This window comes from Dendrobates tinctorius, unplaced genomic scaffold, assembly GCF_039654945.1.
Source record: "Dendrobates tinctorius isolate UK_male_01 unplaced genomic scaffold, ASM3965494v1 ptg000065l, whole genome shotgun sequence".
NCBI lineage: Eukaryota > Metazoa > Chordata > Amphibia > Anura > Dendrobatidae > Dendrobates > Dendrobates tinctorius.
Window position 1 is genome coordinate 668618 of NW_027361733.1, and position 27343 is coordinate 695960.

The 27343-nt window shown below is 41.6% G+C and overlaps 1 protein-coding gene, 2 non-coding genes and 2 pseudogenes across 3 annotated transcripts in view; all 5 read left to right on the forward strand.

Annotated features, from left to right (window-relative positions):
• Positions 1 to 27343, forward strand: part of LOC141094652 (uncharacterized) — an 803576-nt gene that overhangs the window by 220141 nt on the left and 556092 nt on the right. The gene's annotated exons all lie outside the window — the stretch shown is intronic.
• On the forward strand, positions 6454 to 6658 carry LOC141095007 (U2 spliceosomal RNA; annotated as a pseudogene).
• Positions 12716 to 12899, forward strand: LOC141094979 (U2 spliceosomal RNA). The gene has a single exon (XR_012233236.1). It is a non-coding gene; the product is annotated as a U2 spliceosomal RNA (small nuclear RNA).
• On the forward strand, positions 20199 to 20402 carry LOC141095023 (U2 spliceosomal RNA; annotated as a pseudogene).
• Positions 26819 to 27006, forward strand: LOC141095012 (U2 spliceosomal RNA). Its single transcript, XR_012233252.1, has one exon. It is a non-coding gene; the product is annotated as a U2 spliceosomal RNA (small nuclear RNA).

The window sequence follows — 27343 nt, forward strand, 5'->3', positions numbered from 1 at the left end:
GTGCTATTCACCTCTATATGGAAGGCATTGCACTGTATTCAATCTGTCATTTAAATAACGATCTATCTTGGCCTTTTCTGCTTGGTAGGTACAGGTGTGATAAGCTGCAGTAATGTGCTTGGCTTTGGATAGCTACATTTCTGCACACCCACCTGCTACAAGGCCTGCAGCCCCTTCCCCTCAGTACTTCCCCAGCCTTAATTCAAGCATTCAATTCCTACCACATCCCTCATGCAATGATATGTCATTTCATTTTCGAAACATTGTCCCCCTCTTGTGGCCTTTCAACTTTGAAATTTACTGTTCAATTTTGAATTAATTCATATATGAATTAAATGGAAAAGCAACAATTTATCTGGCGAGTTATTTGAATGTTCGGTCTACGTCCACCTGTCTGACAGACGGTATTCTAGTGGCTTGTAGCAGCAGCAGCTAGGTGCGCTGCTTGCCTGCAGTAAATAGGATGTGTTCCATCCATAGAACACAATCAATGCTTGGATGTGTTCTATTCCTGGAACACTTTGGATCACTGGAACCACGTGTCACAATGGGCAGCACAGAGTCTGTAGCAGCTGCGCAGTAGTAGTCAGCTTCAGTCTGCTGAGGGAGCCTCAGTAGACAGGTGAGGGGGATGATCGCTCGCTGGTTACAAAATCCGGCACCAGGAGAGTTAAAGCAAGAACTTTCTTTTAGGGAGGGTAGAGGGGCGGTGTAGGAGCAGTGCTCCTCTGGCCTCTTTCCTAGCACTGAAGCGCTTTAGACTGTGAAGGGAGGGTGGCCTGAAAAAAAGGGGTTGGGCTATGCAGATTAAAAGCGCGTGGTGTTGAATCCTGGGAAAACCAAAAAATTAGCCGCCTGCGCTTTTGTTATGCGCAAAGAGTTGGTGTGAATGTCTTCCTCAGGGTAGTGTCTGTGTCATTCTCCACAATGGGTGCCTGTCTTAAGCCCTGTGGCCTTGCAAGTGGCAAACCATTTCTGGTTATCGCTTCTCGGCCTTTTGGCTAAGATCAAGTGTAGATCTTGGCTGGGATAGTCTGTGCTTTTTGTCCTTCTCAGCATTACAGCTTTTGCTTTTGAGAGGGGACTTGCAGATATGAGCAGCGATGGTGAAGCATGGTATCCGGATCGATATTGATGCCGGAAGTGAAAATGATTTTCCTCTTGGATTTTCTGTCAACAATGTGCTTTTTGGAGTTTTGAAGCTGAGAAGAGAGGAGATTTTCTGTCTGCAGCAGTTCAGATCTAAATTTACTCTTGTTCTTTCTTCCATTGCAGCTTGTAACAACCTCTATGGGACCCTGAAGCAGAACATGGAGAACACTGTGCTGGATGGACTGACTTTCACCATTCTGTACTCAGATGAGGAGCTGCCACTGACCCTGATGATGTACAACCCCCATGTGCCTTTGGAGCTGATTTGCATATTTCTGAATAAGCATTGCAAGGTATTTAGATCTCCTACCAAGGTGATGAATGAGGTTGGGCTATGGACAGGAAAGTACAGATTCATGGTGAAGTTTTCAGAAAGCATGGATGAGCCAAGAGGAATGCATTATCCCCCCTGTAACTTTTCCATAGGGAAGGAGAGGGGTTTTCTCTTCTTCCCTAATGCTCCCAGGTTCTGCAGGCACTGCTGGGTGTATGGCCATACACAGGCAGACTGCCCTGCTGGCAGCCAGGTGGTGTGCAGAAAGTGTGGTGAGGTCGGTCATCCTAGCAGCCAGTGAACAAATGAGATTGTGTGTAACCTGTGTGGGGTAGGGGTTCATGCCTTTAAGGACTGTAACCTTAGACCCAGCACATATGCGGGAGCTGCCAGGAGGAGTTTTGTGATGCCTGACCCAGACCACCTGGTGGATTTTGAGGAAGAAATGACTGAAGAGGAGAAGGCTGAGAGAAAGCAGCTAGAAGCTGAATACAAAGAGCAGAGAGAGAAGTTTCAGAAAGAGCACAAGGAGAGATTAGAACAACGTGTCAGACAGAGGATAGTGGAGAAGATTTTGGCAGAAAAGGTGCTGAGTCACTACCTGTGAGCACACACGAGAGATTTCACAGAGAGCTGCTGAAGAAAAGGTGGGGGCTGCTAGCAGGAGCAGTTTTTGCTGAGGAGAAAAGTGCTGAGTCACTGCCTGAGAATACACAGAGGGCTGGTGAAGAAAAGGTGGGGGCTGCTAGCAGGAGCAGTGTTTCACAGAAGAGTGAGGAGCTGACAGGACCATATAAGGAGGGAGCAGCGGCAGATGCAAGCTCTGAGAGGAGAGGTCAGGAGAGTTTCACAGACACTAAGGATTCCAGCTGGACTACAGTGCAGAGAAATACCAGGAAGAGCAGACTGAGCTCTGTGAAGAAAGTGCAAGGAAAGGACAAGAGGCGGGACTATGCAAAGCAGGAAGTGAAGGTTTCTGGGATGAGCAGAAGGACAAGATCTTGTGCAAGAAATAAACCCAAGTTTGAAGCGCTGCAGGACCTGTCTGAAGACCAGGAGAGTGTGGATGCCAATCAGGAAGAGGTGACAGAAGATATCCCTGACATGACAGTCACATTGCAAGGTGAAGAAGGGGAGTCAGCCAGTCTGTCAAAAACACCAAAGATGGCATGGAGTGAAGATTCTCTGGAGTCTGAAGATGAAGGTGGGCAGGGTGACTTTGACCAGAGTGAGGAAGATTCTGAAGACGACACTATTGTCAAACTTGTTAGACTGAGCCCCTCATCATCCTGTACCAGTGCTGGCAGCCATAGCCCTACAAGAAGCTACCAAATGGTGTCAGAACCCCATGGTGTCCATTTTTTAGGGGAAGACTTGGGGTACACCGTCTGCACATCCGGTGTTACCCCTCAAGACGGGAAAGGCTGAAGACCAGATGGGGCTGTGGTCGTGATCTTCCCAAAAACCTGGAGCGATGGGTTCCCAACCTGCTCAGCTGGCAATCTTGTCACTGAACGTGCGACAAATAAAGTTTTTGGACTACTTGAAAAACTTTAAGGACAATGTTTACTGCATTCAGGAATGCGGAATTTCTGACTCTCTGGATGACAGTGTGTGGCCACATGGCCAATGTATTTGGTCTAGTTCAGTTATAAATAAAAATAGTGGTGTTGGAATATTAATTGCTAATAAAAATATTAAAATTGAATGTTATACTGTTGTGGAGCCAGGAAGGTGTGTCATGTGTGAAATTACTTGTAGAGGGTGGAGGGTTAAAATTGTGAATGTGTATGCTCCGGTTGATAAAGAAGAGCGTTTGGAACTTTTGGAGAAATTGTCTTTTTTTCTGCATGGGAGAATACCTGTTATCTTTGTTGGGGATTTTAATTGTGTCACTGAAGGTGTGCATGTGGATGTCACAGGGAAAAAGTTGAGGTGTCTGATTGAGAATTTTTCTTTTGTTGATGCTGCAGAGTTTTTCTTGGGAAAACCTCCTCCCGTCACTTATAAAGCAGATAGAGGGGGTATTGAATCGAGAATTGACCGTGTCTTGTTCTCAACTAATATTGTCTGTAAAAATTTTCAAAAGGAAGATGTTCCTTTTTCTGACCATGTTATTTTGCATGCGCGTTTGGAAGGTAAGGTGTCTTTTGTGCATGGTCGTGGTGTATGGAAGCTAAATGTACATCTGTTAGATGTTGAACGAATCATGACAGCCTTTAGACGGATGTATGTGAAGTGGAAAACTAGGAAAAGAGATTTTATGAATGTGTTGGAATGGTGGGACTGGATGAAGAAGGAAATAGGTTTTTTTTAAGAAATGGGGAAGAAAGAAAGGTGCGTATAACAGAGAAAAATTTAATGAATTGGGTATGAGATTAGAGTGGCTGAGAAAACTGAGTATGATTGGAGTTGAGGTGGATGATTTGATGTGTCAGGTGAAGAATGAGATTAAGAAGTTTATGAATAAGAAAGGTAAGGAGATGATATATAGGTCTAAGATTGAGCATTTGGAAAAGAATGAGAAGTGTACTAGATTTTTTTTCAAAAAAACTTTTGGTAAGAAAGTTGATATGGATGAGGTGATGAATGGGAATGGTGTGTGTGTATGGTGAGGATGTGATGAATGAGGTTGAATTGTTTTATAAGGAGTTGTATGGAGCCAAATGGATGGATGAGGGTTTGCTGACTGAAATGTTAGGTAAATTGGAAGGATGGGTAACTGAGGATGAGAGAGAGTTGATGGATGATGAAATTGTGTTGGATGAAGTGAAGAAAGTTCTTATGTCTGCATGTAAGAATAAAACGCCTGGAGAAGATGGGTTGCCTGTAGAGCTGTATGTGAAAGAATGGGATACTATGGGAAATGATTTGTTGGAAGTATGTAAGTATATGTTTGAGGACAATGTACTGAGTGAATCAATGAGAGAAGGAGTGGTTGTATTGATTCACAAGAAGGGAGACCGGAAGGACTTGGGAAATTGGAGGCCGATCACCCTTCTGAATGCTGATTATAAGGTTTTCAGTAAATTGTTAGCAAACAGGGTGAGAGATATGATTGGTAAAGTGATTGGTGAGGATCAGGTGTGTGCAATACCTGGAAGAACAATGAATGAAAATTTGGTGTTGTTAAGAGATGTGATTGGCGATTGTTTGGACCGCAAGCTGAAATGTATGGTATTTTCTGTGGACTTTGAAAAAGCCTTTGATAGGGTGTCACATGTTTTTATGTTTAATGTCTTGGGGAAAATGGGTTTTTCTAGGAATTTTGTGAGTTGTGTGAGAAGCCTGTATTGGAATGTGTCAAGTGAAATTCTGGTGAATGGATTTTTGAGTAATAAGGTTAGGGTAATGTCTGGTGTGAGACAAGGGTGTCCTATGTCACCCATTTTATTTATAAGTGTGATTAAGGTGCTTTTGTGCATGGTAAGAAGTGACTAGTTTATGAAAGGGGTTTTGATTCCTGGAAGTGGTGGGAAAGATCTGAGGATATTGGGATATATGGATGATGTGGTCATTGTGAGAGAAAATATGGCTGCAATGAATAGGGCAAAGTTCTTATTAAATATGTTTTCCAGGGCCTCAGCCTTTAAAATAAATTGGGCTAAATGCTCCTTTAAATGCTTTGGTGATAACAGCATTAAATTGGATGAGGTAAAATGTGAAGATGGAGCAATCAAGGTACTGGGAATTAAATTCAATGACAACTTAAAGGGGAATGAAAGTTGGGATAACTGCGGAAAGAGAATAGCACAAAAATTAAATTTCTGGAAATTGAGAGAGCTGACATTGACAGGGAAAATTTTGGTTATCAAAGTGGTGGTGCTTCCAATTTTGCTTTTTGTTGCAAATGTATACCCCTCGAGATCTAGAAAAATTAGAAAAACCGAAAAAATTATTTTTACTTTCCTCTGGGGGAGTTGAATGGAGAAGTTAAAAAGAGAGCATGTTTATAAGATGTGTGTGAATGGTGGTTTAGATTTTCCAAACATTGATTTTTGTCTAGGTGTAAGTTATATAAAAATGTTGGTGGTTTGTATGGGTAAGAGTAATAAATGTGCTTGTATGGTAAGATATTCCGCTGGTTGGATGTTTTACAAGTTGAATTGGATTAAAAGAGATGCTACAGTGCCTGTTGCTTTCAGATGTCCGGTGTGGTATGAACGAGTTGAGAAAATTATTAGCAAGTATGATCTGATGGATTTTAGTATGATTGACTTTGTAAATAAGAAAAAGATAATTAAAATGGTGAGGGATAGAGAGATTGTGTGCAATATTGATGGTTTGAGAGGGGAGGATGTGCCGAATATGTGGAAAAAGTTTGGAACGCAAGGTTTGTCTAATAGACAGAAAGATATTGCATGGATGTTCTGCATGACATTTTGCCTGTAAGGGACGTGCAGAAGAGGAGAGATCTGATTAAGACTGATGTGTGTCCAAGAGATGGATGTGGTTCAAGAGAGATTGTCAGACATATGCTATGGGATTGTGAATTTGCTTATGATGTGTGGAGAGGAATGGGATCGTTGTGTAATGGATTAGCAGGTGTGACTTTTGTCAATTGGAAGGTTGCAATGTTTGGAATGGGAGAATGTAATAGCTTGAAGGATAGAGTGTTATGATTATTGACTGTATGTGTAATGGAAAGTTTATGGGACTCAAGAAATTTGTTAGTTTTTAAAAGGAAAAAGATGACAGTTAATTAAGTTTTAAAATTGATTTTGTCTCGTATGTATGTCATCTACCTATGGGACAAGAAACGTGGTGCCATCGATGCGGAAGGGGTATGGAAGTTTAAGAAATGGAGATTCCTGGTCAAGTATAGATAAATAGAGTTTCCTGGTAAGGTATAGATAAATAGATAGTCTAATATGTTTTTTCTGCAAGCTTAAATTGTTAAATATTTTGTAACTTGTTTGGTCTCACTTCAATTTTTTAACCTGAAGTTAAAATTAAAAAACTTTTTATATAAAAACGCCATGAAATGATGAGAGGTTATACTGTATACCAGAAAGAGCTTTCAGTAGCTAACTTGATGGTGGAAATTACAACCGATCTGACATGGTAAAAAAAAAAAAATCTGTTCTTATCAGTTTAATATCTCATACGTCCCCTATCTGGGGACCATATATTAAATGGATTTTTCGAACAAGCAGATGGAGAAAGAGCTTGCTCTGACCACTGTATGTATCAGCCTGTCATTGCAGTATCTTCAGGCATGGTGCACTCACTCTCTCAAGCGGTTTCCAAAAACAGATTGAATTGAAGTCCAGTCCAGCAGTGTTTTCAAAGCATTATTTGAATGCTTTTTTCAACTCTTGTTGCTCTGCATCAGCTTTTCTTAGTCCAAGTTGCACATTTCAAATTCCTTTGGCTTGATTAAATTGACCAAACTCTGTCTGCTAACAGCAAGTGCTATTCACCTCTATATGGAAGGCATTGCACTGTGTTCAATCTGTCATTTAATTAACGATCTATCCTGGCCTTTGCTGCTTGGTAGGTACAGGTGTGATAAGCTGCATTAATGTGTTTGGCTTTGGATAGCTACATTTCTGCACACCCACCTGCTACAAGGCCTGCAGCCCCTTCCCCTCAGTACTTCCCCAGCCTTAATTCAAGCATTCAATTTCTACCACATCCCTCATGCAATGATATGTCATTTCATTTTTGAAACATTGTCCCCTCTTGTGGCCTTTCAAATTTGAAATTTACTGTTCAATTTTGAATTAATTCATATATGAATTAAATGGAAAAGCAACAATTTATCTGGCGAGTTATTTGAATGTTCGGCCTACGTCCACCTGTCTGACAGACGGTATTCTAGTGGCTTGTAGCAGCAGCAGCTAGGTGCGCTGCTTGCCTGCAGTAAATAGGATGTGTTCCATCCATAGAACACAATCAATGCTTGGATGTGTTCTATTCCTGGAACACTTTGGATCACTGGAACAATGGGACCACGTGTCACAATGGGCAGCTTAGAGTCTGTAGCAGCTGTGCGTAGTAGTAGTCAGCTTCAGTCTGCTGAGGGAGCCTCAGCAGACAGGTGGGGGGATGATCGCTCGCTGGTTACAAAATCCGGCACCAGGAGAGATAAAGTAAGACATTTCTTTTAGGGAGGGTAGAGGGGCGGTGTAGGAGCAGTGCTCCTCTGGCCTCTTTCCTAGCACTGAAGCGCGTTGGACCGTGAGGGGAGGGTGGCCTGAAAAAAAGGGGTTAGGCTAAGCAAATTAAAAGTGCATGGCGCTGAAACCTGGGAAAACCAAAAAATTTCGCCGCCTGCGCTTTTGTTATGTGCACAGAGTTGGTTTGAATGTCTTCCTCAGGGTAGTGTCTGTGTCATTCTCCACAATGGGTGCCTGTCTTAAGCCCTGTGGCCTTGCAAGCGGCAAACCATTTCTGGTTATCGCTTCTCGGCCTTTTGGCTAAGATTTTGTGTTGCGGTCAGAGTGTTCGAGTTTTCCTGGAGTGATCCAGTGGTTTTCTGGCAGCGCGCTGCTGAATTTCTACTGCGGTACCCGTATTGGCAGTCTGGACTGAGGATGTTCATCAAGAATACGATCCGTGTGGTGGTGGAAGGCGATGAGAAGAACTATATTGTGTACGTCGTTCGTGACCTGCTGGAGGGAAAGGCTGGAGCCCATCGGGAGGATATCTACAGCGTCTATGAATTCCGGAGTCAAGGTAAATATGATGTCACCTTTGTGAATGAGGGATGCTGTTTGACCATCTTTGAATGGCTCAGGAGTCATGATGGTGATCCATGCCTGGAGGGAGTGCAGGTGGAGCCCCTGTTTGGGCTCATGGAAAAAGTGGTGAATGTGATGGTATATAACCCCTACACAGAAGTAGGATTACTGGAGCAGTTCCTGGCTCGGTATTATGAGCAGGTGAAGGGAGGGGAGAAGCAGAGAAATGTCTTGGGCATTTTCAACTGCATGTGTTTCGGGTGAAATTGAAGAAAGACCCAAGTTGTTTGGGAGGTTTCACCCACCCCCAGCGAACTTTTCAGTGGCGGGTCATAGGGGCTTCCTGTCATACCAAGGGCAACCCCTATACTGCAGGAAGTGCTTTCAGTTAGGGCACCTGCAGAATATGTGCTCTAAAGACCTGGTTTGCCGCAATTGTAAGCAGGAGGGTCATGTGGCGGCTAGGTGCCCAATGCCGCGTGAGTGTGAAGGATGTGGCAGTGCAGAGCACCTGTACAAGGACTGTCCATACGGTGGGCCAAGGAGGCCAATTAGGGAGGAGGAAAGGAAAAAGCTTGAGGAGAGGAGGCGGGAGGAGGAAAGGAAAAAGCTTGAGGAGAGGAGGCGGGAGGAGGAAAAGAATAGAGAGGAGGAGGTTAAGCGGGAGAAGGAGAGGAAAGAAAGCGAAACTGCTGCTGCGCCTCAAAGCGCTGTGAGGACTCCACCCTCTGCTACTGAGAGATGGAGGGAGAGGCGGCAGGAGGATAAGGATCCTGAGAGAAGGAGGGAGAAGCGTCAGGAGGAAAAGGAGGACAATGAATTTTGGAAGGCCGGAAGGCGAGAGGAGCGCTTAATGCAAAAAAAAATGAAAGGGAAGACAGAAGTCGCCAAACCATCGTCAGAGTATCTGATGGATTTTGACATCTCTGTGGCAGAGGAGGCTGAGGTTTTGATTCCTGATTGTGATCCGAGGAAGATTGGTGCCTTCTCCTCGGAAGAGGACTCAGGAGGAGGGTTTAAGTGTCATAGGGAGGGTGGTGGGGAAATCAGTGACATTGAGGTTATGGAAGAAAGTGTGCCCCAGAGGAAGGCTGGGCAGAAGAAGGCGCGTTTGGAGGAGTATATGGAGGCCAGCGGCTCTGAGAGCTGCTCGGCGCAGATGGTGGAAGACGACACTGGCGGTACTGGTTAAGTACGTTTTATTTTTCCAGTGACCACGTGGTTTTTTCTTTTTCTGTGTATACGTAGTATTGCTTTAAGCAATGGCTATCTTTTTTTGTGTGTTTTATGTAATGTGTATAAAGTTATATCTGTATTTTGTTTTTATGTATAAGGTTTTTTTCCTGTTTATTTGTACTTTTTGGATAAGTGACTTTTCTTATGCTTCTTGGTTTGCGTTTATTATGGGTTTTGTAATCCTGTCACAAAATGTGAGGGTTTTCAAAAATAAGTTGCGGCGTGCGGCCATCTTTGATTTTTTTGCAACACAAAATGCAGACATTTATTGTTTGCAGGAGTGTGGGATTGTGGATGGTGTGAATGGGAGTGAATGGCCTCATGGTGTGTCTGTGTGGTCGGGGAGTGCATGTAATAAAAATGACGGTGTTGGTTTTTTGGTGAAGGGGCGTAATGTGAGTTTGTGTGACTATATGGTGATTGAGGTAGGAAGATGTGCATTAGCAAACTTTGAATTTAAGAATATTCGTCTTTGTGTCATTAATGTGTATGCTCCTGTGGAAAAACAGGAACGCAAAGCTTTTTTTGAAAAAATTAAGTTTTTTATTCCAGGAAGAGTGCCTGTTGTGATTGTGGGTGATATGAATTGTGATGTGGAAAGTGTGAATGTGTCAGGGAAAGTGTTAATGGATATGGTGAGTGATTTTGGTTTGAGGGACATGCAGCATGAGTGTAAAATAACGCCATTGTTAAATACATTTTTTTCTGAGAGTGGGAGGGTAGCATCTAGACTGGATTTTTGTTTTGTTTCAAAAAACCTGATTCCAGTTAGTTATGCACAGGAGAGGGTGCTTTTCTCTGATCATGTGTGTATGAAGTGTGAATTGGATTTGCATACTAATGAGGTGGCTGAGAAAGGTGTGTGGAAGCTGAATGTGAGTTTGCTGGAGGGGGTGGAGGTGAGAGAGGAGTATGAGAGGCATTATAAGCAGTGGTGTGAGTGCAGGGGTGAATTCAGTACTGTGTTTGAATGGTGGGATTGGGTTAAATGGAAAACCAAGGCGTTTTTTAAAAAACTTGGTTACAAGTGTGCAGCTGCTAAGAGGAAAAGATTTGCTGGTTTGAATGCAAGATTGGGTGTGTTATATAAGTTGAGAGGCAGGGATGGATGTGAGTGAAGATTTGTTGAGAGTGAGAAAAGAAGTGAGTTTTTGTTAGAGAGAGGGAGGAGTATTGTGTATAGTGCCAAAATAGAGAACTTGGAGAAGAATGAGAAGTGTTATCGGTTTTTTTTCAAGAAAGTTTTTGGAAAAAGACAGAGCATGAGTGTTTTGAATGGAGTGGATGGAAATGAAGTGAGTGGTGCAGACTTGTGTGAGGAAGTGGCAAAGTTTTATGATGACTTGTATTCAGTGAAATGGAGGGATGAAGGTTTGGAGAGTGATGTGCTGAGTGTTTTGGAAAATAGGTTGAATGAGACAGAAAGGGAGAGTTTGATGGGTGATGTGACGTGTGAAGAAATATGGAAGGTGGTGTGTAGTATGGTACTGAATAAAACACCGGGGGAGGATGGTCTCCCAGTGGAATTTTATCGTGTGATGTGGGATGTGTTTGGGAAGGATTTTGTGGATGTATGTAAGTATATGTGGGCAAATGCAGAGGTGGCGAATGGCATGCGTGCAGGAGTGGTTGTGTTGCTACCAAAAAAAGGTGATCTGAAAAATCTAAAAAATTGGAGGCCGATCTCTTTGCTTAATTGTGATTATAAGATCTATGCAAAGCTTTTGGCCAGCAGGATGCGTGATGTGGTTGGGAGTGTGGTGGGTGAGGAGCAGTGTTGTGTGGTGCCTGGAAGACGGATACATGAGGGTGTGTGTATGCTGAGAGATTGTTTGTGAGACTGCATAAGCCGTAAGAAGGGGGTGTATGTGTTGAGTTTGGATTTTGAAAAGGCGTATGATAGGTTAGCGCATGGATTTCTTTTTAGAGTGTTAGTGAAGATGGGTTTTCCGGCTGAGTTTGTTGAGAGAGTGAGAAGTTTGTATAAAAATATTTATAGTTGTGTTTTGCTGAATGGGAATGTGGGGAGGAGAGTGAATGTGTTTTCTGGTGTACGGCAGGGGTGTCCATTGTCACATGTCATGTTCATTTGCGCGATTGAACCGCTGTTGTGCATGTTGAGGAAAGATAAGGTGATTAGGGGGGTGCAAGTACTGAGGGGTGGGGGGAGAGAATGGAAGGTGAGTGGCTACATGGACGATGTGTGTGTATTGTGTGATTCAGAGTGTTCCGTGCAGCGTGTGAAGTTGTTGGTATCCTTTTTTTGTGGAGCATCTGCATTTAAAGTGAATTGGGAGAAGAGTGAGTGTAAGAATTTTGGGGGGAGGATTTTGAGCAATGATGTTGGGGTGAATGTGGTGAGAGGACCAATAAAAGTGCTTGGTGTGAAATTCTCTGAGAAGTTGGATGGAGAGAAAAGCTGGGTGGATGTGAGAGAAAGAGTGGAGCGCAAGTTAAATTTTTGGAGAAAGAGATCTTACATTTTTTGGTAAACTTTTAGTTATTAAGAGTGTTGTGTTACCAATTTTTTTGTATGTTGTGGTTGTTTTTCCACCAGGGTACATGTGTGTTAGAAGATTAAATAGGGTTTTGTTTGTGTTTTTTGGGGGTCAAGTATGGAGCGTGCAAGGAGAGAGGTTGTGATGAAGAGAATGGATAAGGGGGGGCTGGGTTTCCCCAATTTGAATGTCTTTTTTGGTGTGAATATTATGGTGTTTGTATTGGGTGCGATTAGGATGGATGGAAAGTATGCATGTATGTGCAGGTATTTGTTTGGAAGTTTTTTGTTCCGTTTGAAGTGGCGGGAAAGGGATTTAAGGTGCCCAGTGGCTTTTGAGGTGCCTGTGTGGTATGTGTGGGTTTACAAATTTTTGGTGACATATGAGCTGTGTGATGTGGATGTGAGGTTGCTAGAGAAAAAGAAAGCTGTATATAGGATGATTGAGTGTAGAGAGGTGGAATGTGGTATCAATATGGTGAGAGGACGTGATGTGCATAAAGTATGGAAGAAGGTACGTACAAATGGAATGACAAATAGAGTGAGATTGTGTGGCAGTCATTGCATGGGGTGTTACCGGTGAGAGAGTTCCAGAGAAATAGGGGTTTGGTGAGAAGTGAGGTGTGTCCAAGGAGCGGATGTGGTGGGAGAGAGAGTGTGGTGCATTTATTTTGGAATTGTCCGTATGCTAGAAATGTGATTGCAGGTATTGGCCCATTTGTGTAAAGAGTTGTGTGATGTGAGTTTTTTTTTGAGTTTTGAGCTATTTATGTTTGGGATGGGTTTGTGTGGGGAAAAGGAGTGTGTTGTGGTTGATGCTTGCATGTATAAAAGAGGTGTTGTGGGATGTGCAGAATGTGTATGTGTTTAAGAACTTCCCATCTGAGGGAAAAAAAAAAAAATCTGTTCTTATCAGTTTAATATCTGATACGTCCCCTATCTGGGGACCATATATTAAATGGATTTTTAGAACAGGGAGATGGAAAAAGAGCTTGCTCAATCCCTTCCTGTATCTTCTCAGTATGGCAGTATCTCTGAGAATGGTGCACCCACTCTCTTAAGCGGTTTCCAAAGACAGATTGAATTGAAATCGGGATACACAAGTCGTGTTTTCAAAGCATGATTTGAATGCTTTTTTCAAATGTAGTTGTTCTGCAATTAGTTTTTCTTGGTCCAAGTTGCACATTTCCAATTCCTTAGCCTTGATTTAACTTGACCCACTCTTCTACTACAGCAAGTGTTATTCACCTCTACACTGTGTTGCAAATTATTAAGCAAATTATATTTTTCTCTGATTTTCCTAAATAGTCGGTACAAATGACAGTCAGTCTAATAAAGGTCATCACCGGTTAGAGAATACATCAAATTTTATTGAAGAAAACTCCCAATAATAACAGTATATTCTCCAAAATGAATAATAACTCAGATTGCACTGTTCCAAATTATTAGGCACATTAGAATTTCTAAACATTTGATATGTTTTAAAGAACTGAAAATGCTCATTTGTGGAATTTGCAGCATTAGGAGGTCACATTCACTGAACAAAAAAGCTATTTAACTTCAAATCATTCATAACAGGCCAAGTTACATGTTAACATAGGAACCCTTCTTTTATATCACCTTCATAATTCTTGCATCCATTGAAATTGTGAGTTTTTGGAGAGTTTCTGCTTGTATTTCTTTGCTTGAAGTCAGAATAGCCCCCCCAGAGCTGCTGTTTTGATGTGAACGGCCTCCCACCCTCACAGATCTTTTGCTTGATGATACTCCAAAGGTTCTCCATAGGGTTGAGGTCAGGGGAAGATGGTGGCCACACCATGAGTTTATCTCCTTTTATGCCCATAGCAGTCAATGACTCAGAGGTATTCTTTGCAGCATGAGATGGTGCATTGTCATGCATGAAGATGATTTTGTTCCTGAAGGCACGTTTCTGCTTTTTATACCATGGAAGACAGCTGTCAGTCAGAAACTCTATATACTTTGCAGAGGTCATTTTCACACCTTCAGGAACCTTAAAGAGCCCTACCAGCTGTTTCCCCATGATTCTGGCCCAAAACATGACTTCTCCACCTCCTTGCTGACGTCGCAGCCTTGTTGGGACATAGTGGCCATCCACCAACCATCCACTACTCCATCCATCTGGACCATCCAGGGTTGCTCGACACTCATCAGTAAACAAGACTGTTTGAAAATTAGTCTTCATGTATGTCTTTATTTGAAAAACAAAAAATTACATCTTTAGGACACTTAAATCCAATTTGCATAATAATTTGGAACACAGTGTATATGGAAGGCATTGCACTGTATTCAATCTGTCATTTAAATAACGATCTATCTTGGCCTTTGCTGCTTGGTAGGTACAGGTGTGATAAGCTGCAGTAATGTGCTTGGCTTTGGATAGCTACATTTCTGCACACCCACCTGCTACAAGGCCTGCAGCCCCTTCCCCTTAGTACTTCCCCAGCCTTAATTCAAGCATTCAATTCCTACCACATCCCTCATGCAATGATATGTCATTTCATTTTTGAAACATTGTCCCCCTCTTGTGGCCTTCCAACTTTGAAATTTACTGTTCAATCTTGAATGAATTCATATATGAATTAAATGGAAAAGCAACAATTTATCTGGCGAGTTATTTGAATGTTCGGCCTACGTCCACCTGTCTGACAGACGGTATTCTAGTGGCTTGTAGCAGCAGCAGCAGCTAGGTGCGCTGCTTGCCTGCAGTAAATAGGATGTGTTCCATCCATGGAACACTATGATAGGATTCATTCCATTCATAGAACACAATGCTTGGATGTGTTCTATTCCTGGAACACTTTGGATCACTGGAACAATGGGACCACGTGTCACAATGGGCAGCCCAGAGTCTGTAGCAGCTGCGCAGTAGTAGTCAGCTTCAGTCTGCTGAGGGAGCCTCAGCAGACAGGTGGGGGGATGCTCGCTCGCTCACTGGTTACTATATCTGGCACCAGGAGAGTTAAAGCAAGACCTTTCTTTTAGGGAGGGTAGAGGGGCGGTGTAGGAGCAGTGCTCCTCTGGCCTCTTTTCTAGTACTGAAGCGTGTTTGACCGTGAGGGGAGGGTGGCCTAAAAAAAAGGGTTGGCCTATGCAAATTAAAAGCGCGTGGAGTGGAATCCTGGGCAAACAAAAAAATCAGTTGCCTTCGCTTTTGTTATGCGCCCAGACTTGGTTTGAATGTCTTCCTCAGGGTAGTGTGTGCCATTCTCCACAATGGGTGCCTGTCTTAAGCACTGTGGCCTTGCAAGCGGCAAACCATTTCTGGTTATCGCTTCTCGGTCTTTTGGCTAAGATCAAGTGTAGATCTTGGCTGGGAGAGTCTGTGCGTTTTGTTCTCAGCACTGCAGCTTTTGTTGCTTTTGCTTTTGAGAGGGGACTTACAGACACGAGCAGCGATGGTAAAAATTCGCTTTGCTGAGCCTGGGGAAACCCGGGTGAAGCATGGTATCCGGATCGATGTTGTTGCCGGAAGTGAAGATGATATTCTTCTTGGATTTTTTGTCAACAATGTGCTTTTTGGAGTTTTAAAGTTGAGAAGAGAGGAGATTTTGTGTCTGCAGCAGTTCAGATCTAAATTTTACTCTTGTTCTCTCTTCCATTGCAGCTTGCAACAACCTCTATGGGACCCTGAAGCAGAACATGGAGAACACTGCGCTGGATGGACTGACTTTCACCATTCTGTACTCAGATGAGGAGCTGCCACTGACCCTGATGATGTACAACCCCCATGTGCCTTTGGAGCTGATTTGCATATTTCTGAATAAGCATTGCAAGGTATGTAGATCTCCTACCAAGGTGATGAATGAGGTTGGGCTATGGACAGGAAAGTACAGATTCATGGTGAAGTTTTCTGAAAGCATGGATGAGCCAGGAGGAATTCATTCTCCCCCTGTAACTTTCCATAGGGAAGGAGAGAGGATAGTGGAGAAGATTTTGGCTGAGGAGAAAAGTGCTGAGTCACTGCCTGTGTAAAGTGCTGAGTCACTGCCTGTGAGCACACACAAGAGAGATTTCACAGCGGGCTGGTGAAGAAAAGGTGGGGGCTGCTAGCAGGAGCAGTGTTTCACAGAAGAGTGAGGAGCTGACAGGACCATATAAGGAGGGATCAGCTGCAGATGCAAGCTCTGAGAGGAGAGGTCAGGAGAATTTCACAGACACTAAGGATTCCAGCTGGACTACAGTGCAGAGAAATACCAGGAAGAGCAGACTGAGCTCTGTGAAGAAAGTGCAAGGAAAGGACAAGAGGAGGGAGCATGCAAAGCAGGAAGTGAAGGTTTCTGGGATGAGCAGAAGGACAAGATCTTGTGCAAGAAATAAACCCAAGTTTGAAGCGCTGCAGGAGCTGTCTGAAGACCAGGAGTGTGTGGATGCCAATCAGGAAGAGGTGACAGAAGATATCCCTGACATGACAGTCACATTGCAAGGTGAAGAAGGGGAGTCAGCCAGTCTGTCAAAAACACCAAAGATGGCATGGAGTGAAGATTCTCTGGAGTCTGAAGATGAAGGTGGGCAGGGTGACTTTGACCAGAGTGAGGAAGATTCTGAAGACGACACTATTGTCAAATTTGTTAGACTGAGCCCCTCATCATCCTGTACCAATGCTGGTAGCCATAGCCCTACAAGAAGCTACCTGACGGTGTCAGAACCCCAAGGTGTCCGTTTTTTAGGGTAAGACTTGGGGTACACCATCTGCACATCTGGTGTTACCCCTCAAGACGGGAAAGGCTGAAGACCAGATGGGGCTGTGGTCGTGATCTTCCCAAAAACCTGGAGAGATGGGTTCCCAACCTGCTCAGCTGGCAATCTCGTCACTGAACGTGCGACAAATAAAGTCGGCACCAAGAAGGACCTTTATTTTGGACTACTTGAAAAACTTTAAGGACGATGTTTACTGCATTCAGGAATGTGGAATTTCTGACTCTCTGGATGACTGTGTGGCCACATGGCCAATGTATTTGGTCTGGTTCAATTATAAATAAAAATAGTGGTGTTGGAATATTAATTGCTAATAAAAATATTAAAATTGAATGTTATACTGTTGTGGAGCCAGGAAGGTGTGTCATGTGTGAAATTACTTGTAGAGAGTGGAGGGTTAAAATTGTGAATGTGTATGCTCCGGTTGATAAAGAAGAGCGTTTGGAACTTTTGGAGAAATTGTCTTTTTATCTGCATGGGAGAATACCTGTTATCTTTGTTGGGGATTTTAATTGTGTCACTGAAGGTGTGCATGTGGATGTCAAAGGGAAAAAGTTGAGGTGTCTGATTGAGGATTTTTCTTTTGTTGATGCTGCAGAGTTTTTCTTGGGAAAACCTCCTCCCGTCACTTATAAAGCAGATAGAGGGGGTATTGAATCGAGAATTGACCGTGTCTTGTTCTCAACTAATATTGTCTTTAAGAATTTTCAAAAGGAAGATGTTCCTTTTTCTGACCATGTTATTTTGCGTGCATGTTTGGAAGGTAAGGTGTCTTTTGCGCATGGTCGTGGTGTATGGAAGTTAAATGTACGTCTGTTAGATGATGAACGGATCATGATTGCCTTTAGACGGATGTATGCGAAGTGGAAAGCTAGGAAGAGAGATTTTGTGAATGTGTTGGAATGGTGGGACTGGATGAAGAAGGAAATAGGTTTTTTCTTTAAGAAGTGGTTAAGAAAGAAAGGTGCGTATAACAGAGAAAAATTTAATGAATTGGGTATGAGATTAGAGTGGCTGAGATAACTGAGTATGATTGGAGTTGAGGTGGATGATTTGATGTGTCAGGTGAAGAATGAGATTACGAAGTTTATGAATGAGAAAGGTAAGGAGATGATATATAGGTCTAAGATTGAGCATTTGGAAAAGAATGACAAGTGTACTAGGTTTTTCTTCAAAAAAACTTTTGGTAAGAAAGTTGATATGGATGAGGTGATGAATGGGAATGGTGTGTGTGTGTATGGTGAGGATGTGATGAATGAGGTTGAATTGTTTTATAAGGAGTTGTATGGGGCCAAATGGATGGATGAAGGTTTGATGACTGAAATGTTGGGTAAATTGGAAGGACGGCTAACTGAGGATGAGAGCGATTTGATGGATGACGAAATTGTGTTGGAAGAAGTGAAGAAGGTTGTAATGTCTGCATGTAAGAATAAAATGCCTGGGAAAGACGAGCTGCCTATAGAGCTGTATGTGAAAGAGTGGGATACTATGGGAAATGATTTGTTGGAAGTATTTAAGTATATGTTTGAAAACAATGTACTGAGTGAATCAATGAGAGAAGGTGTGATTGTATTGATTCACAAGAATGGAGACCGGAAGGACTTGGGAAATTGGAGGCCGATCACCCTTCTGAATGCTGATTATAAGGTTTTCAGTAAATTGCTAGCTAACAGGATGAGAGATATGATTGGTAAAGTGATTGGTGAGGATCAGGTGTGTGCAATACCTGGAAGAACAATGAATGAAAATTTGGTGTTGTTAAGAGATGTGATTGGCGATTGTTTGGACCGCAAGCTGAAATGTATGTTTTTTTCTGTGGACTTTGAAAAAGCCTTTGATAGGGTGTCACATGTTTTTATGTTTAATGTCTTGGGGAAAATGGGTTTTTCTAGGAATTTTGTGAGTTGTGTGAGAAGCCTGTATTGGAATGTGTCAAGTGAAATTCTGGTGAATGGATTTTTGAGTAATAAGGTTAGGGTAATGTCTGGTGTGAGACAAAGGTGTCCTATGTCACCCATTTTATTTATAAGTGTGATTGAGGTGCTTTTGTGCATGTTAAGAAGTGACTAGTTTATGAAAGGGGTTTTGATTCCTGGAAGTGGTGGGAAAGATCTGAGGATATTGGGATATATGGATGATGTGGTCATTGTGAGTGAAAATATAGCTGCAATGAATAGGGCAAAGTTCTTATTGAATATGTTTTCCAGGGCCTCAGCCTTTAAAATAAATTGGGCTAAATGCTTTTTTAAATTCTTTGGTGATAACAGCATTAAATTGGATGAGGTAAAATGTGAAGTTGGAGCAATCAAGGTACTGGGAATTAAATTCATTGACAACTTAAAGGGGAACGAAAGTTGGGATGATTGCGGAAAGAAAATAGCACAAAAATTAAATTTCTGGAAATTGAGAGAACTGACATTGACAGGGAAAATTTTGGTTATCAACGCAGTGGTGCTTCCAATTTTACTTTTTGTTGCAAATGTATACCCCTCGACATCTAGGAAAATTAGAAAAACTGAAAAAATTATTTTTACTTTCCTCTGGGGGAGTCGAATGGAGAAGTTAAAAAGAGAGCATGTGTATAAGATGTGTGTGAATGGTGGTTTAGATTTTCCAAATATTGATTTTTTTCTAGGGGTAAGTTATATCAAAATGTTGGTGGTTTGTATGGGTAAGGGGAACAAATGTGCTTGTATGGTAAGATACTCCGCTGGTTGGATGTTTTACAAGTTGAATTGGATTAAAAGAGATGCTACAGTGCCAGTTGCTTTCAGATGTCCGGTGTGGTATGAAAGAGTTGAGAAAGTCATTAGGAAGTATGATCTGATGGATTTGATATGATTGACTTTGTAAAAAAAGAAAAAGATAATTAAAATGGTGAGGGATAGAGAGATTGTGTGCAATATTGATGGTTTGAGAGGGGATGAAGTGCCGAATATGTGGAAAAAGTTTGGAACGCAAGGTTTGTCTAATAGCCAGAAAGATATTGCATGGATGTTCTGCATGACATTTTGCCTGTAAGGGACGTGCAGAAGAGGAGAGATCTGATTAAGACTGATGTGTGTCCAAGAGATGGATGTGGTTCAAGAGAGATTGTCAGACATATGCTATGGGATTGTGAATTTGCTTATGATGTGTGGAGAGGAATGGGATCGTTGTGTAATGGATTAGCAGGTGTGACTTTTGTCAATTGGAAGGTTGCAATGTTTGGAATGGGAGCAAGTAATAGCTTGAAGGATTGAGTGTTATGGTTATTGACTATGTGTAATGGAAAGTTTATGGGACGCAAGAAATTTGTTAGTTTTTAAAAGGAAAAAGATGACAGTTAATTCAGTTTTAAAATTGATTTTGTTTCGTATGTATGTCATCTATCTATGGGACAAGAAACGTGGTGCCATCGATGCGGAAGGGGTATGGAAGTTTAAGAAAAGGAGATTCCTGGTAAAGTATAGACAAATAGAGTTTTCTTGGTAAGGTACAGATAAATTTATAGTCTAATATGTTAAATTGTTAAATTTTTTTCTAACTTGTTTGGTTTCACTTCAATTTTTTAACCTGAGGTTAAAATTAAAAAACTTTTTATATAAAAATGCCATGAAATGATGAGAGGTTATACATCAGAAAGAGCTTTCAGTATCTAACTTGATGGTGGAAATTACAACCGATCTGACATGGTAAAAAAAAAAAAATCTTTTCTTATCAGTTTAACATCCGATATGTCCCCTATCTGGGGCCATATATTAAATGGATTTTCAGAACAGGGAGATGGAAAAAGAGCTTGCTCACTTCACTCCACGTATCAGCCCAGTATGACAGCTTCTCTGGGAATGGTGCACTCTCTCTTTTAAGCGGTTTCCAAAGACAGATTGAATTGAAATCGGGATACACAAGTAGTGTTTTCAAAGCATTATTTGAATGCTTTCTTCCACTGTAGTTGCTCTGCAATTAGTTTTTCTTGGTCCAAGTTGTACATTTCCAATTCCTTTACCTTGATTTAACTTGACCAACTCTGCTACAGCAAGTGTTATTCGCCTCTATATGGAAGGCATTGCACTGCATTCGATCTGTCATTTAAATAACGATCTATCTTGGCCTTTGCTGCTTGGTAGGTACAGGTGTGATAGGCTGCAGTTATGTGTTTAGCTTCGGATAGCTACATTTCTGCACACCCACCTGCTACAAGGCCTTCAGCCCCTTCCCCTCAGTACTTCCCCAGCCTTAATTCAAGCATTCAATTCCTACCACATCCCTCATGCAATGATATGTCATTTCATTTTTGAAACATTGTCCCCCTCTTGTTGCGTTTCATCTTTGAAATTTACTGTTCAATTTTGAATTAATTCATAAATGAATTAAATGGAAAAGCAACAATTTATCTGGCGAGTAATTTGAATGTCCGGCCTACGTCCACTTGTCTGACAGACGGTATTCTAGTGGGGCTTGTAGCAGCAGCTAGGTGCGCTGCTTGCCTGCAGTAAATAGGATGTGTTCCATCCATGGAACACTATGATAGGATGCATTCCATTCATAGAACACAATGCTAGGATGTGTTCTATTCCTGGAACACTTTGGATTACTGGAACAATGGGACCATATGTCACAATGGGACCACGTGTCACAATGGGCAGCCCAGAGTCTGTAGCAGCTGCGCAGTAGTAGTCAGCTTCAGTCTGCTGAGGGAGCCTCAGCAGACAGGGGGGGGGATGTTCGCTCGCTGGTTACAATATCCGGCACCAGGAGAGTCGAAGCAAGACCTTTCTTTTAGGGAGGGTAGAGGGGCTGTGTAGGAGCAGTGCTCCTCTGGCCTCTTTCCTAGTACTGAAGCGCGTTTGACAGCGAGGGGAGGGTGGCCTAAAAAAAGGGATTGGCCTATGCAAATTAAAAGCGCGTGGAGTGGAATCCTGGGAAAACAAAAAAAAATCAGCCGCCTGCGCCCAGACTTGGTTTGAATGTGTTCCTCAGGGTAGTGACTGTCATTCTCCACAAGGGGTGCCTGTCTTAAGCCCTGTGGCCTTGCAAGCGGCAAACCATTTCTGGTTATCGCTTCTTGGCCTTTTGGCTAAGATCAAGTGCTTAATAGCAGGAGATCTTGGTCAAAGGGCACTCGGGTACCCCTCTCCTTGGCCTGGCGGGATTGTCCACTTCGGTGGGCTTCACCCGCCTGTTGCTATTGGGGAGAGGGCTTAATCTCAGGGTAACAAGCTGCGATCCCCCAGCTCCCAGTTGTTTTTTGTGTACAGAACACTGGGAGCGCAGATTGCAAGCGTTTGCAATTTGCAACTTTGTTGCGTACCATGGAGGTTGACCCCAACCTCGTGCCTCCTTATGCGAGGATAAAAAATACTATTAGGGTCCACTTTACTGCAGGTGGCACAGATACCAGGAATTTGGGGTATGTAGTCAAGGACATGCTCGGAACCCTCCTCCACGTCTAGAGGAAAGAGATTCTATCCATACAGGATTATCCCCGATGAGGGGATTATGATATAACGTTGACAGGAGAAGGTATTTTTAGAGATGTGTTAGCAAGAGTTAGACAGGTGGAGGATAGTCCTGTTCTGAAAGGAATACAAATTGTAGAGGTAAAACTAGTAATTGTAAAGTATTTTCCCCATTTCTATCTGCTCCAGAAATTATATCATTTTTAGCAGTGTATTTTAAGAGCGTAAAATGTATTGGCAAAATACTTAATGAATTTAATATATGGACATCGAAGTGGAAATTTCTTGTAACATGTATCAGAGATCCAAATATTCCAGGTTGTGTGCGGCTCCCCCCAGCCCATTTTAAAATTGGACAAACAAATGGGGATTTTTTCTTTTCTGGGATGCCTGTATATTGCAGAAACTGTGGACGCTACGGCCATTCAAAAGAAAATTGTCTTGTCTCCTGTAGGAACTGTGCTAGTGAGAACCATGAGACGAAGGAATGCCCAAAGGAAAAGAAATGTAGTTTTGCCAGACTCCAGGTCATTTTTATTTTTCTTGCCCCCACAGGTTTCAGGAAGATGAGCAGAAGGAGAAGTCCAAGACATCCAAGCATAAACCTACAGATCAGACCACCCCTCAGGAGGAGGAACAACAATCTGGAGCCTCTGCAGAGACTAAGGGCGCAACAAAAAGTGACAACTCTCCAGAGTCTCTGACAGGTGACCCACCAGTTTCCAAATCTTGGCTGCAGGAGCAGTGGCAGTCCAAGAGGATGGCTGAGAAGGAACAGAGGGGTATGGTTGCTAAGATCAAAAGGGACAGGCCAAAGGTCAACACCGAGGCACAAACCCAGTCTAGGTCTCCTAAGGCCGAGGGCGTGGAGTGGCCATTGGTGGTTTCTCAGAAAAAGAAAAAAAAGGGTGAGTCTGAGGAGGTGGCAGGAGGGGACCAGATGGACACATCTCCGGAAGGGGATGTGGACACTGGGCCCCCAGAGGTCTCGTTATCTGCTGTAATGGCAGTTGGGGGCCGGGATCTTGCTGCCTCTGAAGACTCAGAGGCTCTGCCTTGTGCGCAACCACCCCTACAAGACGACCTTCCAAAGGTCAAACAGGGGCGGCGGAGCCCCTCAGAGACACACCTGATGAGGATTTACATGGCCAGCCAATGGAGACCCAGCAGGTTCTGCCAGTACCCCCCAAGATATGTGACTCTAGCGTTGGGTCTTTCTAAAAGTGGTCATCTTTCCTCCTCCTCGGATACGCTGCTGACGGTATCATCGGATGAAGAGGGAGGCGAAAGCCCAGTGGTCTAATCAGGTTTGTCGGACAGGTTGCTCTAGAAAATTAAATAAACTTCCAACATTTCTAATGATAGCTGAACTCAAAGGCATTTCCTTCAATGTGAGAGGCATAAAATCTAAAACAAGGAGAATTGCTCTTTTTAACTTTCTTACGTGTTTTACTGCAGCTGTTTTATTTCTGCAGGAATGTAATATCCCACATGAAATCTCATACAAAAAAATATAAGGATGAGTGGATGTGTGGGCCATCTGTGTGGTCGGGATCTAATGCAACGGGATCAGCAGGGGTCGCCATACTTTTTAAAGGGAACGTTTTAATAGATTTTATACAAGAAATTTTACCAGGTCGTATTATTAGTTAAAGCTTTTATTAATGGTATTAAATGGCAGTTTTTAAATGTTTATGGGTCTCCAGGAAAAAATGAAGGAGCCGAAATGCTTGATCTTTTACCATTATTTATTAATAACACTGAACCTTTTATCTTAGCAGGCGATTTTAATTGTATTCTTAAAGGTGAAAACCGGCGTTCCAGCTCTGTCAGCAGGAACTACGATAAAACCTCAGGTATGCTGCATGGTAGAGTGAAAGATGCTAAACTAATCGATTTTATATATATATATATATATATATATAGAGGCAGCCCGGAGGAAGCCGGCTTCACCTGGAGCAATTCTAATTGCAGCTCTAGGATTTTATTTTTGGTTCAGATAAAACAATACCTGCAAAATGTGACGTTTTAAGTAATTTATTTTCAGACCATAAACTTTTATCTTTTAGCGTAAAAGTAAATGAAAACAAAAAATGTGGTAAGAAAAGCTCGAAAATGAAAGTGTCCCTTTTAACTTACACGCAGATTTTATCGAGTTTTATAGGAAATGTAAAAATGAAAGAAATCCAAATATTTCTATTAGTGTGTGGTGGGACAGAATGAAAGTAAAAATAAGGAAATTTTTTTTATTAAAAAGGGTCTTTTTAAAGCCAAAGAAAAATATGAAGAATATAGAATTTTAAATACCCGCCTACAAATGTTAATTAAACTTAGAGATAATGGGATAGACGTACAACATGATATTTCAACCCTAAAAGAAGAGATTTCAAAATGGCTAGAACAAAAAGGGAAAGAGATAATTTTTCGTTTTAGAATGCAGCACATAGAAGAAAATGAAAAATGTTCCAGATTTTTTTTAAGGAAAAATAAAAATGAAAAATTAATAATTGACCATATAGATGGAGAGGGTAATATAAAACAGATGCTGGGAAAAGTTGAGGATTTTTTTATTACTCTTTTTAATGGAAAAATTATAGATGAAAAACTAATGGAAGACTCTCTGCAGGAAATAACAGCTGTTTTAGATCCCGCATCACAAGAGTTTTTATCACACCCATTAACAGAACAAGAGATTTTAAAAACCATAAAAAGTTTTAAAAATGGCAAAGTCCCCGGTTCTGATGGCAACCCAATAGAATTGTGTTTTTATGATATTTTAAATGATGATTTGTTTTATTTGATTACTGAGGTTATTACTAATACGGTTTTATTAAATTCCTGGAAGAAAGGTTAAGTCTCCCTCTTGTATAAAAAAGGCGATAAATCAAAACTAGAAAACTGTAGACCGATAACACTCCTAAATTGTGATTATAAAATAATGGCTAAAATCTGTGCAAATCATCTAAAAGGAGTCATTAGCAATATTATTCATTCTAATCAAGTGTGTGGGGTGCCGGGGCGCAGTATATGGGATAATCTGAATTTAGTTAAAGACTGTATTGAGGATGTGAAAGATTGAAAGGGGAAAATGGCGATTTTATCTATCGACTTTGAAAAAGCATTTGATCGTGTCTCACATTTTTATCTTTTTAAAGTTTTAGAAAAAATGGGCATACCGGAAGGTTTTTTATTTTCTCTAAGCATTTTGCTAAGATTGTACAAGTAAGATTTTAGTGAATGGTTTTAAGACACAAGATATACCTTTAAAGTCTGGGGTAAAACAGGGATGTCCCCTGTCCCCCCTTTTTATTTGTGCGCTGGAACCGATGTTATGTGCATTATGCCGAAATAACCAGATATGTGGTATACCTCTGCCTGGAAGCGGTGGTTTGGAGGCCAAGGTCGCAGGTTACATGGATGACGCAGCAGTTTTATGTCGCGATGCACCATCCATGACGAAAGCCCTTCATCAAGTGCAATCTTTCTGTTTAGCCTCTGGTTTTAAAATTAATTTTAACAAATGTAATATTTTAAGTGTTGGGGGGATGGTTTTACACGATGTACCCATTGATATAACCGAATCTATTACCATTTTAGGTGCATTGTTCACGGAAAACAATGATGGCTATAATAGTTGGGAAGCAATTACACAGAAAGTAAATACGAAAATATGTATGTGGAACATGAGAAAACTTACAATGGAGGGAAAAGTATTGATTTTAAAAATGGTGATTTTACCTCTTATTGTATCTGAGTATGGTTTTCCCCCCACCGGTTAATGTTTTGAAAAAGAAACTTCTTTTACCTTCTTTTGGAACTCAAAAATGGAAAAGCTGAAAAGAGATATCGTGATGAAATCAAAATCGAAAGGTGGTAAAGATTTCCCAGATTTTAATAGGTTTCTTCTAATCCATTTTTTCGTTTACTGTTTTAATGCCCTTTTTAAGACCCACTATTGGTCCTTTTCTATGCCTTTTAATACTGGATTTTTTATGAGAAAGTTTGGATGGTATAAAATTAATTTATCTGCTCCCCATGCTTTTAACTTGCCAGCGCATTATATGATTTTAAGGAAAATAGTGTGATTTTAATTTAGGGAATAAGAAAATAGAAGAATTAAGAAAGAGTAAAAAACTAATTAAAGAGATACGAAAAAGTGAGGAAATATGCAATATTGAAATGTATGATGATGAAGAATGTACGTCTATCTGGAAAATGATTAATGGTTTTAATCTTTTTAATACACAGAGAGATCTGGCTTGGAGCTGCGTGCACCGCTGTCTTCCTTGCCGGGCATTCCAACACAGGAGAGGATTTGTGAGGTCTGCCATCTGCCCAAGAGCCGGATGCCAGTACGAGGAAACTGTGGAACATCTATTATGGACATGTAAATTTGCAAAAGATCTCTGGTGAAGACTGCTCCCCCTGCTGGAAAGGGTGGCAGACCTCAAGGACTTTAACTATAAAATGGTGCTATATGGACTTATGGAATGCCCCACTATGAACCAACAAACAATGGCTTGGAAGACAGTCAACTGCGCCAAGTCAGCTCTCTGGAAAGCACGAAAAATTGCTGTTTTTAATCAAGACGTTTTATCAGAGGACAATGTATTAGAACTCTGCCTATGTGAAATGAACACTTACTATTTAATTGATAAAAAGCAAAATGTACATATATCCAAAAAATGGCTTGTCGACCAATGGAACCTAGTAACTTGATGTAATCTCTTTTTTGAATTGTTTGAGTTTCATTGGTTTATCTGAATTATATTTGTTTTAATTTTTGTAATCTGTTAAAATTTTAATAAACGGTTTTATCCCTATGCTGGGGATAGCCAAATTAAAAAAAAATCTGTTCTTATCAGTTTAATATCTGATACGTCCCCTATCTGAGGACCATATATTAAATGGATTTTTAGAACAGGGAGATGGAAAAAGAGCTTGCTCAATCCCCTCCTGTATCATCCCATTATTTGCAGTACCTCTGGGAATGGTGCACTCACTCTCTTAAGCGGATTCCAAAGAGATTGAATTGAAATGCTCTCAAGTAGTGATTTCAAAGCACTATTTGAATGCTCTTATCAAATGTAGTTGCTCTGCAATTTGTTTTTCTTGGTCCAAGTTGCACATTTCCAATTCCTTTGCCTTGATTTAACTTGACCAACTCTGCTACAGCAAGTGTTATTCACCTCTATATGGAAGGCATTGCACTGTATTCAATCTATCATTTAAATAACGATCTATCTTGGCCTTTGCTGCATGGTTGTTACAGGTGTGATAAGCTGCAGTAATGTGTTTGGCTTTGGATAGCTACATTTCTGCACACCCACCTGCTACAAGG